The sequence below is a fragment of the Dendropsophus ebraccatus genome, chromosome 7, assembly GCF_027789765.1.
Source record: "Dendropsophus ebraccatus isolate aDenEbr1 chromosome 7, aDenEbr1.pat, whole genome shotgun sequence".
NCBI lineage: Eukaryota > Metazoa > Chordata > Amphibia > Anura > Hylidae > Dendropsophus > Dendropsophus ebraccatus.
Genome location: NC_091460.1, coordinates 28,052,070 through 28,064,150, shown reverse-complemented (window position 1 = coordinate 28,064,150; position 12,081 = coordinate 28,052,070). Strand labels below are relative to the sequence as shown.

General features: G+C 42.0%; 1 protein-coding gene across 11 annotated transcripts in view; it reads left to right on the top strand.

Annotated features, from left to right (window-relative positions):
* Nucleotides 1-12,081, top strand: part of CTNNA2 (catenin alpha 2) — a 1,387,623-nt gene that overhangs the window by 251,693 nt on the left and 1,123,849 nt on the right. The window contains exon 1 of one of the 11 annotated variants that reach the window (XM_069977189.1): nucleotides 2,513-2,598. The exons of the other annotated variants lie outside the window; for them this stretch is intronic. The gene's annotated coding sequence lies outside the window, so the exon portion shown is untranslated. Of the gene's footprint in view, nucleotides 1-2,512; nucleotides 2,599-12,081 lie in introns of those variants that run through there. 11 annotated transcript variants of the gene reach the window in all.

The following is a 12,081-nucleotide window of genomic DNA, read 5'->3' as shown; positions in this document are numbered from 1 at the left end:
GCAGCTCTTATCCCTCATGGAATTCCGCAGCTGGGAACAAATTGCTGCTATGTGTCTTCTGATTGAAGGAAACGTCCCGTGCTTAACCTTTCTCTTTCCATGGAAAAGACGACAAACCAGTAGTCACAGAACTGTGCTGATAGATAGGTTTATCTAGGGCCTCAGGGTCAGGAATATAAAGCTATGAGATTAGAATGGATCAGCTGATCATGCTGCCCAGCTCAGGGCTCATTACTATCTCTGACTATTGCACTGTGTGAATTATAGCGTATACTCTGTCATTAACGGGATAGTCCCATCTCAGCTAATATAGTTATACTTGTAGGACTTGTCAGGTTAAATATGTTTATAAATAGAGTCATTTAGCAAACTTGCCTCCTCCTCCTGATATGCTGCTCTTTCCCGCCCTTTGTCGACAGCTCGTTGTCTACCTTACATGTGGTGGTTGGACTGATTAATGGTTTTGCTGTACAGCTCAGCCAGAGATGGTATAGTCGTAACACCAGTGCTAGTCCAGCACACAGGTATGGTGGTAGTACCTACTTTGTGTTGTAGCTGGCTGAACTCCCCAGAAATGTCGGTGACCTGCCACGTTCTGATGGGTTTCTTGGGCTCTTGTCACGGTAGCCCTCAGTGGCAATCGCCGCACCTAGACTATAGGTACTGCCACCCACAGAAAGGGGAAAAGTAACTCCAGGTGTACAGCTGGTGTGTATAGGTGCTGGTGCGGAGGAAAGGATGTCCCAGTGATATAAAAATACAGTATAACAGCTTACCTTTGCACTCTCTTGGTAGTACAATACACTTTTGCAACGAATAGACAAATCTTTACACAGACTTTAGTGCTTGAACTCATTCGTGGGAAGGAGATGCTTTAAGAAGTAGAGTAGAGGTAGTTGTAGCAGTGCTTGAAGAGTTGAAAGTAGAGTAGAGTAGCTTAGAGGAGTTTGTCAAGGGAGTCCTAACAAAATGTAGTACTTGAGAGAATACTTGAGAGAATACTTGAGAGTGAGAAGTTACTTGTACCTGTGTATAGACTTCAGTCTGACCAACTTGTGCCCTACAGTATCTAGTGACTCGTCTTTCTAGAGTGATACAAGCCCCAGTCATGGTTACCTGGGTGAAGTTTAGTTCCTGTGGTATCACAGTTACCTGCACTGTGAGATAGGATACGTAGACCTTCTGGCAGCTTTGTCCTATCCAGGCTAGTTCCTCTTGTGTATCAGGATACTGCCCTGCACTTTGTAGAGTGGTTATCGGCACTGGCTCGGATGTTCTCAGACTCTTCTCCCTTTGTAGTGTTTAGCACTGCATAGTAGATATAGTAGGAATACTAAAAGAACTAAGTGTCTCTAGTTGCTTTTGCATACACGTGTCTCTAACTTAACGAACTAACTAGAACACACTGAACTGACTTCCTCCCTTACTGGGCTAATTAACTCCACCTACAGGGGCTGTGTGTGGAGAGCAAGGATAGGCAGAAGAAGAAAGAGCATCTCCTATAGGCCAACACAGAACACAAGGTACAACAAAACATTAACCCATTGTTAACTTCAGCTGTGCAAACAAGAAAAGAGGTGTACAAAGAGCACTGACATCTAGTGGTGAAACTACAAAATACTACCTTTATCACCACTGAACCTGGAGGGAGAACTTTACGACAGGTGCCTAAGGTACTTAACAGGGGGCCACCACATACAGACCGCTACTCTGCTGTAAAAACTTTGGTCTGGCTGGCATGTACAGTATACTGTCTCTGGCTGAAAGTGACCATATTTTTTTAATACTCGATAAGGATTAAAAGGGAGGAGGGAGATGCAGCTGCAACTTCTTATTCAGGGAAAGAGCTTAAGCAAGAGAGATTGGGGAGACATCTGATTGGCTAAGGTCACAGCACCGTTTGTTACATCACACAGTAAAGCATGAACACATGTGTAAATGTGTGTGTGTGTGTGTGTGTGTGTGTATATATATATATATATATATATATATATATATATATATATATATATATATATATATTAGCACCACCAAAGCTGCCTTGTCTACACTTTTGCTGACATTCAGTCTACACATAATATAGAGCACAGGTGATCTCCTGTAACCATACTTTATCAATCTGCCTCAAAGTAACAGATGACTGGGCAGTCGGGCTGTCGTCAGCATTTGTTGCACTCTTGGCCAGGCCTTATGCCTGACTGCCTTTTATGCTGTGTCATGATACCACTGTGCATTATTTAAAGGGGTAGTTAAAGGGGTTGTGCTATAAGGCATAGTTGATACGTGTACCATGTACATATATGTAACAAAGTCTGTATTTGCTGTTTTTAGTAAAGTAACATGTACATTTCTGTACTGATTTTCTCTCCCATGGATCTAATCACTTCCTGGTTTCCTCTATGAATTGTGAACCTGTTGTTGCTATGCAGCAATGCACACACTTTCCCACAATTCATCTGGCTTGCAGGCTCAGTAGAGACCAACTGCCAGTACTTCTTGGAGATTGCAGTTGACCTGAGCATGCCTGCCCCACCTTAGTAGGCCATAACCAAAGGCAACAGGTTATCAAAGCAATACAGGCAGGCAGATGGGGGATTAGTAAGTCTATATCTCTCAAACAGAACATTATTAGAAATGCGTCTACATTTGTACATTTGTACATTTGTACCTGGTACTTTCTGGCACCAGTTGATTTATTTATTTGTTTATTTATTTACTTTTATTTATTTATTTATTTATTTATTTTTTTTTGGGGGGGGGGTAAACTATTCCTTTAGGGACTTGAAAAATATGGCTGCTTTTCCCCAGAAACAACACCACTTCTGTTCACAGGCGGTGTGCAGTATTGCATCTTATTTCAGGGCTGCAACAGCAGGCAAACAGACTTTTTTTTTAAATCCTGTTCAAGCCCTTTAAGAACTGGCATACGTGTAAAAAAAAAACATCTACCCAGATCTATTCTGTACATACTGTTTTCATTTTCTAATATTTTTGCTTCCCAAACTGAACTTGTAAACTACTTTAAAATGAGATATTGGTCAGTTTTGTAAAATAAATGAAGCACAGTGTGAATTCTGCCTGCGTAGAGACACCAATTTAATGCCCAATTTAAAATTAACTACATCAAAGTATAACAAATACAAGGAGTGCTGGCACTGGCTGCTTCGGAGAACATGTATATTCTTTTGTCCTTTATTCTTCTACGGAAAAAAAGCTACAAGTGGATATGAACGTCCTTTTCAATCCATCCGTAACTGGCTGAAAGTATCTAAGGGGCAAGTTTTTAGGGAGTGCAGTGATTCTGAAAAATAACAGACAATGCTATATATATATATATATATATATATATATATATATATATATATATGTACCTTGGTTCAAAATTGTAACTTGGTTTGAGAGCATTGCTTTGGTTTAAAGCGACTCTGTACCCACAATCTGACCCCCCACAAGCCACTTGCACCTTCGAATTGCTGCTTTTAATCCAAGATCTGTCCTACTTTTAAACTGGCAGCCCCGTTCCCTACGGGAGTGGCCTAGATTGTGCTGGCACACCCTCTCTGTCCCTCATCCCCGCCCTCCTCATCATTAGGAATGCTCCAGGCAGATTGTCTCCTATTCATCAGCTGTGTCAGCCTGGCACATGGGCTGGATCGTTAAGACACCTGTACAATGTTCAGACAGGAGAAAATGTTTCAGTGGCATTCCTAATGATGAGGAGGGTGGGGAGGAGGGACGGAGGGGTGGTACAAAATTAGTGCACAGATATTCTAAGATTCTAAGCCACGCCCGTAGGGCACGGGCTGTAAGTTTAAAAGTTGTTTTTTTAAGACAATAACTGCATCACCTGTGGAATGGACCCCAGGACAGATCTTGGATTAAAAGCAGCTATCTGATGGTACAAGTGGTTTGTGGATGGGGGGGGGGGGGGGGCGATTGTGGGTAAAGAGTCGCTTTAAGAGCTCTTTGTATTGGGTGGGAGGGGGAGTAGGGGAGAGGCATGGTCTGCATAGCAGGGTCTACAGCACTGTGCTATGACCTAGGAAGTCTCCCTCACCTTCCAAATCATGGCAGGTCCACTCTCTCCCTGGACAGTGAGTACTGCTATAATCTGCCCACATATGTCCTGTTCATTCCTTTATATTAACTGCAGTCTCTGTCAGTCCTTGTGTTTCCCATCCTCTCCATTCCTGGTATAATGTGCCTGCACTCACACTCAGCTATACATACTGCTGCTATAATGTGCCTGCACTCACACTCAGCCATTCACACTACTGTATATAAAGTTTCTGTCTCTGTTCTCCTGTACAGATCTGTCATTCTCACTTCCTGATTGGTCCATGCTGAACACAACCTTCTTCCCCATTGCTGTGACCACAAAGACCTCTGACAGTAGCCCTGCTTCTCTTTTCTAGCCTGTTGTACTACTCTACTGCATTATGGGGATCTGCAGCTCCCTCCTGTACCTACAAACTGCTGCTGTATTTTTTAGGTGTATGTCCTTACTATACATTATACGCCACTTGATAACTGTACAGTAACTTATAATATCCCATATCCAGCTGTTTATGTCTATTTCATCCGTTCTGCATGTTATTCAGAATTCAAAAACATTATTTTTGGGGTGTGAAACCAATTGTCAGCATATCAGTGATTTCTTATGGGAAAATTTGCTTTGGTTTAAGAGTGGATTTAGGTTACAAGCACAGTCCCGGAACAAATTATGCTCGTAATCCAAGGCACCACTGTGTATATATATATATATATATATATATATATATATATATATATATATATATATATACAGTATATATATATATATATATATATATATATATATATATATATATATATATATATATATATGAGGATATGGACATTAGAATGTAGTAGTATCTACTGGATTGTAAAGTTGAGGATTTTTTAAATTAAGAAATATCTGAGAACAGTAGATGCACCGACCTTCATTAGTTGATATTTGTATTTAAAGGGAAACTCAGCAAGCTAGAAGCGTTGAACCTGCTGATATGTCCCTATGGTGCCTGGGACACTGAGGATGAAGGTAATTTTCTTACCATGATTTTGGGGGCTGTTTTTAGGAACGTTGTAGTTTATTTATTATGTAAATGAGGCAGTTTGATGCACTGGGGGCAGGACAACCAACCTCAGTGCACCAATCCCCCCCTGACTGGCCGCCCTTTCTAATGAATATTCATCCGGTGCTCTGCAGTGATGAGCGCTGGAGTGACATCACTGCAAAGCTCCAACCCCAATATTCATCAGGGTGGCGGGCCGGCCAGGGCAGATCGGTGCATCAAAGGTGGTAGTCCCGCCCCCAGTGCACCAACCCCCATTTACATATCTAATTAACGGCAAAGTTCCCAAAAACAGCCCTAAGGATCAAGGTAAGAAACTCTCAGCACCATAGAGATATATAGTTTCCTTTTAAGGATCTGTTGAGGAGACACATAAAGGATCCATGTATGTGTATATATATATATATATATAATATATATATATATATATGCATTTCTTTTCATTTAAGGGGTACTCTAGCGATTTTTTTTTTTCTTTTTTCTTACAGATTAACTGATGCCAGAAAGTGCCAGAGATTTGTAATATACCTCTATTTAAAAATCTCAACTGTTTCACTACTTATTAGCTGCTGTATGTCCTGTAGGAAGTGGTGTATTCTTTCCAGTCTGGAGAGCAGGAGAGGTTTTCTATGTGGATTTGCTACTGCTCTGGACAGTTCCTGACATGGACAGAGGTGGCAGCAGAGAGCACTGTGTCAGACTGAAAACAGTACACCACTTCCTGCAGGACATACAGCAGCTGATAAGCACTGGAAGACTGGAGATTTTTATATTGAAGTAAAATACAAATCTGTGGCGCTTTCTGATACCAGTTGATTTGATTTTTTCCCCCCCTGCTGGAGTCCCCCGTTAATAAAAGAAAATTAGAAATGAACGACTACCTGCATGCTCCAGCCGTCCTTACTTTGTCATCTAATTTCATGTTTCCCCTATTATTACTTTATTATTCATCAGGCCGATTTTACATGCACAGTAAACTGAAGTAATTGCTTGACACCCTATAAAAATGATTCCCATAGGCATATGAGGACATAAAGTGAGAGATAGCTGCTCCTTCTGGCATGGCCAGTGTCAGGTGTGCAGGGACCGTCATGTCTGACAGAGACAAGCTGGCAAAGTGATAGCAGATAAGGAATGGGGCAAATTGCCGCCAAAGCAAAAGATTTAACAGGACGGATTACCTGCCCAAGGACAGTACAGTACAGCTGGTTAGAGTCTTCTTACCTGCTGTTAGTTTACCTTCAAATGATTCCTGTTTTGTCATTTTTTCCTGTTTTAATAAAGGAGTACTCCGGCGAAAATCTTTTTCTTTCAAATCAATTGGTTTCAGAAAGTTCTATGGATAAGTAATTTACTTCTTTTTAAAAATCTCAAGTCATCCAGTACTTATCAGCTGCTGTATGTTCTGCAGGAATTGGTGTATTCTTTTCAGTGCTCTCTGCTGCCACCTCTGTCAATGTCAGGAACTGTCCAGAGCAGGAGAGGTTTTCTATGGGGATATGCTACTACTCTGGACAGTTCCTGACATGGATATGGCCGCAGAGAGCACTGTGTCAGACTGTAAACGATACACCACTTCCTGCAGGACATACGGCAGCTGATATGTACTGGAAGACTGGAGATTTTTAATTAGATGTAAATTACAAATCTATATAACTTTCTGACACCGGTTGATTTGCAAGAAAAAAGACTTTCGCCGGAGTACCCCTTTAAGTCTTCTCCTTCTGCCTTTTAATTCAAAATATTTCATTGCGTATTAGAAAGCAAAATGTACAGGACGCCAGCAAACACACATAAATATTAGGAGGATTCCAGTACTTTATTTGCAAAATTCGATCAGCTCCATCTGCACATATTTTTCAACTTTCCCCATGCCAACTATGTATAATGAGGACACGTCTGCCATCTAGTGGCCACATGTTATATTGCACTTGTATGTCTAGAAATAGCTGTGGATGTAGTGGAGCTGAGTTTGCCAATGTGCTGTGGATCACCAGAATCTAATCACAATGCAAAAAGCTACATGACAAACTCAGCTCTACTATATCTATCTAGTGCAGTAACACCTTTCCTATATTACTGATCTTAGCATAGATGTCATGTTTTTTTAGACACTGGATAGGCGGCTTATGACTTTGATGGGGACACTTAGATCCATCAGCCATATATAACTCTATTCTGTGAAGAGGAAGAAGGAGAGCGAGCGGGAAATAGGGAGAGAGAGAGCATACTGTACTACAGAGGGATGTAGTTCTATGGCAGGAGTCACAGGTATTATCTGGATTCAAGGCAGAATGACTAATAATGTGAATATTATATAAAAGATATAAAAGATTTTACATTTGGAGAGTCCATGTTGGTTGACACCCAGCTTTCCCAGAAGAGGAGCGTGGTGTTGGATCAGGCTTTCCTTGTACTAACCCCAGCCCTGGTATTAAGTATGGCTCCATCGTGTTAGTCACATACTCATATACAAAGTGATGACCACAGACCCCATATACAGTGTCGGCTACAGACCCCCATATACAGTGTCGGCTACAGACCCCCATATACAGTGTAAGACACAGACCTCCATACACAGTGTCAGACACAGACCTCCATATACAGTGTAAGACACAGACCCCATATACAGTGAAAGACACAGACCCCTATATACAGTGTCAGACACCGACCCCCCATATAGTGTCAGACACATATCTCCATATAGAGTGTCAGACACAGACCCCCATATACAGTGTCAGACACAGACCCCCATATAAAGTGTCAGACACAGACCCCCATATAAAGTGTCAGACACAGACCCCCATATACAGTGTCAGACACAGACCCCCGTATACAGTGTCAGACACAGACCCCCATATACAGTGTCAGACACAGACCCCCATATACAGTGTCAGACACAGACCCCCATATACACTGTCAGACATAGACCCCCCCATATACAGACACAGACCCCCCCAGATACAGTGTCAGACACAGACCCCCAGATACAGTGTCAGACACAGACCCCCAGATACAGTGTGAGACACAGACCCCCAGATACAGTGTCAGACACAGACCCCCCAGATACAGTGTCAGACACAGACCCCCAGATACAGTGTCAGACACAGACCCCCATATACAGTGTCAGACACAGACCCCCATATAAAGTGTCAGACACAGACCCCCATATAAAGTGTCAGACACAGACCCCCATATACAGTGTCAGACACAGACCCCCATATACAGTGTCAGACACAGACCCCCATATACAGTGTCAGACACAGACCCCCATATACACTGTCAGACACAGACCCCCATATACACTGTCAGACACAGACCCCCCCATATACAGACACAGACCCCCCCAGATACAGTGTCAGACACAGACCCCCAGATACAGTGTCAGACACAGACCCCCAGATACAGTGTGAGACACAGACCCCCAGATACAGTGTCAGACACAGACCCCCCAGATACAGTGTCAGACACAGACCCCCAGATACAGTGTCAGACACAGACCCCCATATACAGTGTCAGACACAGACCCCCATATACAGTGTCAGACACAGACTACTGTGTACTAGAGACAGACCTCCATGTAAAGTGTCTGTGAGAGACCCCATAAAAAGTGTTAGCCACAGACCTCAATATAAAGTGTCAGCTACATACCTCTCATGAAGTGTCACATACGTATCCCATATAAATTGTCGGCTACAGACCTCTATATAAAGTGTCGGCTACAGACCTCTATATAAAGTGTCGGCTACAGACCTCTATATAATGTGTCAGCTACAGACCTCTATATAATGTGTCAGCTACAGACCTCTATATAATGTGTCAGCTACTGACCTCTATATAACGTGTCAGCTACAGACCTCTATATAACGTGTCAGCTACAGACCTCTATATAAAGTGTCAGCTACAGACCTCTATATAACGTGTCAGCTACAGACCTCTATATAAAGTGTCGGATACAGACCTCTATATAAAGTGTCATCTACAGACCTCTATATAATGTGTCAGCTACTGACCTCTATATAACGTGTCAGCTACAGACCTCTATATAACGTGTCAGCTACAGACCTCTATATAAAGTGTCAGCTACAGACCTCTATATAACGTGTCAGCTACAGACCTCTATATAAAGTGTCGGATACAGACCTCTATATAACGTGTCAGCTACAGACCTCTATATAACGTGTCAGCTACAGTCCTCTATATAAAGTGTCGGATACAGACCTCTATATAAAGTGTCATCTACAGACCTCTATATAATGTGTCAGCTACAGACCTCTATATAACGTGTCGGATACAGACCTCTATATAATGTGTCAGCTACAGACCTCTATATAACGTGTCAGCTACAGTCCTCTATATAAAGTGTCGGATACAGACCTCTATATAAAGTGTCATCTACAGACCTCTATATAATGTGTCATCTACAGACCTCTATATAACGTGTCAGCTACAGACCTCTATATAAAGTGTCGGATACAGACCTCTATATAAAGTGTCATCTACAGACCTCTATGTAACGTGTCAGCTACAGACCTCTATATAACGTGTCAGCTACAGACCTCTATATAACGTGTCAGCTACAGACCTCTATATAAAGTGTCATCTACAGGCCTCTATATAATGTGTCAGCTACAGACCTCTATATAACGTGTCAGCTACAGACCTCTATATAATGTGTCAGCTACAGACCTCTATATAATGTGTCAGCTACAGACCTCTTTATAATGTGTCAGCTACAGACCTCTATATAAAGTGTCAGCTACAGACCTCTATATAACGTGTCAGCTACAGACCTCTATATAAAGTGTCGGATACAGACCTCTATATAAAGTGTCATCTACAGACCTCTATATAATGTGTCAGCTACAGACCTCTATATAAAGTGTCATCTACAGACCTCTATATAAAGTGTCGGATACAGACCTCTATATAATGTGTCAGCTACAGACCTCTATATAACGTGTCAGCTACAGACCTCTATATAAAGTGTCGGATACAGACCTCTATATAATGTGTCAGCTACAGACCTCTATATAATGTGTCAGCTACAGACCTCTTTATAATGTGTCAGCTACTGACCTCTATATAATGTGTCATCTACAGACCTCTATATAAAGTGTCAGCTACAGACCTCTATATAACGTGTCAGCTACAGACCTCTATATAACGTGTCATCTACAGACCTCTATATAAAGTGTCGGATACAGACCTCTATATAATGTGTCAGCTACAGACCTCTATATAACGTGTCAGCTACAGACCTCTATATAAAGTGTCGGATACAGACCTCTATATAAAGTGTCATCTACAGACCTCTATATAATGTGTCAGCTACAGACCTCTATATAACGTGTCGGATACAGACCTCTATATAATGTGTCAGCTACAGACCTCTATATAACGTGTCATCTACAGACCTCTATATAAAGTGTCGGATACAGACCTCTATATAAAGTGTCATCTACAGACCTCTATATAATGTGTCAGCTACAGACCTCTCCATCTCCTAAAAAACCTGTAATTCTGCTGGCTTCTTTTTCATCTCACATCTTCTCAGCATCTCCTGCTGTTTCGGTGTCTGTACAGATCACACTATGATGTGTATTATCGGAGATCTCTATAGTCTTATTAGGGTTCAGGAACTGATATACAGCCATGTCCTGTGATGGTATATGACCCGGGGTCGTACCGTTATACCGTCTGAAGAGGCGACAAGATGTCTTCCATCACCTGGGGTCACTGATGGGATATACTGCAGACAGAACATGCAGTGAGGCATATGTAGCAGCAGAAGGACGCTCGCCTGCCTGCAGTCTTATTACCCAGAGGCTGTGTATCACATAAAACCTTATACAGAGGGACCTCGAATGGACCCAGACTGGGATCAAACAGGCGAGAGAAAAAAGTCTGTCACAAGAGATGAAACCGCAGCGGGAGGAGGGGACTTCAGAGGAGACTGACAGGACCTTGGTCTCTATGGAGCTGGCTGGCTATTTATTTCTAGGATACGACAGAACAATGGCTGAACCTCATGTCACCAAGGACAAGTGCTCAACTTCAGGAGACGAAAAATAAAACCCAGGACGCAATCCGGTCCCAGCGTCTATGAAACAGAAGACATGAAAGGAGCAGAAGATCAAAAACGCAAGTCGTCTTGTGAGAAGAAGAAGCCGTAAGAAATGTTCAGAAGGAGAGAGAAATGTAACATTACTAGATGATTATATAGAAGAAAAAGCCATAAAGATGGAGGACGCAAAGTATGGGGCCCACAACTACACTGCCACCTATGGGTGTTAGATCAGTCATAGCAGTACCTGCAACCACCACTGGGGGCTTACTGCATATACTTCTTAAAGGGGATATATATATATATATATATATATATATATATATATATATATATATATATATATATTTAGATTAACTGGTGTCAGAAAGCTAAACAAATCTGTAAATAATTACTTCTATGTAAAAATTTCCAATCATTTAGTGCTTATCAGCTGCTGTATGTCCTGCAGGAAGTGGTGTATTCTTTCCAGTCTGACACAGTGCTCTCTGCTGCCACCTCTGTCCATGTCAGGAACTGTCCAGAGCAGTAACAAATTCCCATAGAAATCCTCTCCTGCTCTGAACAGTTCCTGACATGGACAGAGGGGGCAGCAGAGAGCACTGTGTCAGATTGGAAAGAATACACCACTTCCTGCAGGACATACAGCAGCTGATACGTACCGGAAGACTGGAGGTTTTTAAATAGAAGTAAGTCACAAATCTGTATAATTTTCTGACAGCTGTTGATTTGAAAATATTTTTTTTCCTCTGGAGTTCCCCTTTATCAGAAATTTGCACATATGATACAAGTGACTGGGAGCTGGAATCCAGCTGTGATGACCAGGATCAGTGATAACTCTGACTGTATAATCTAGATGGTTAGACAAAGTTGGGGGCCTCTGCCACTAATTGACACCCCACAAATGTAACTACAAAG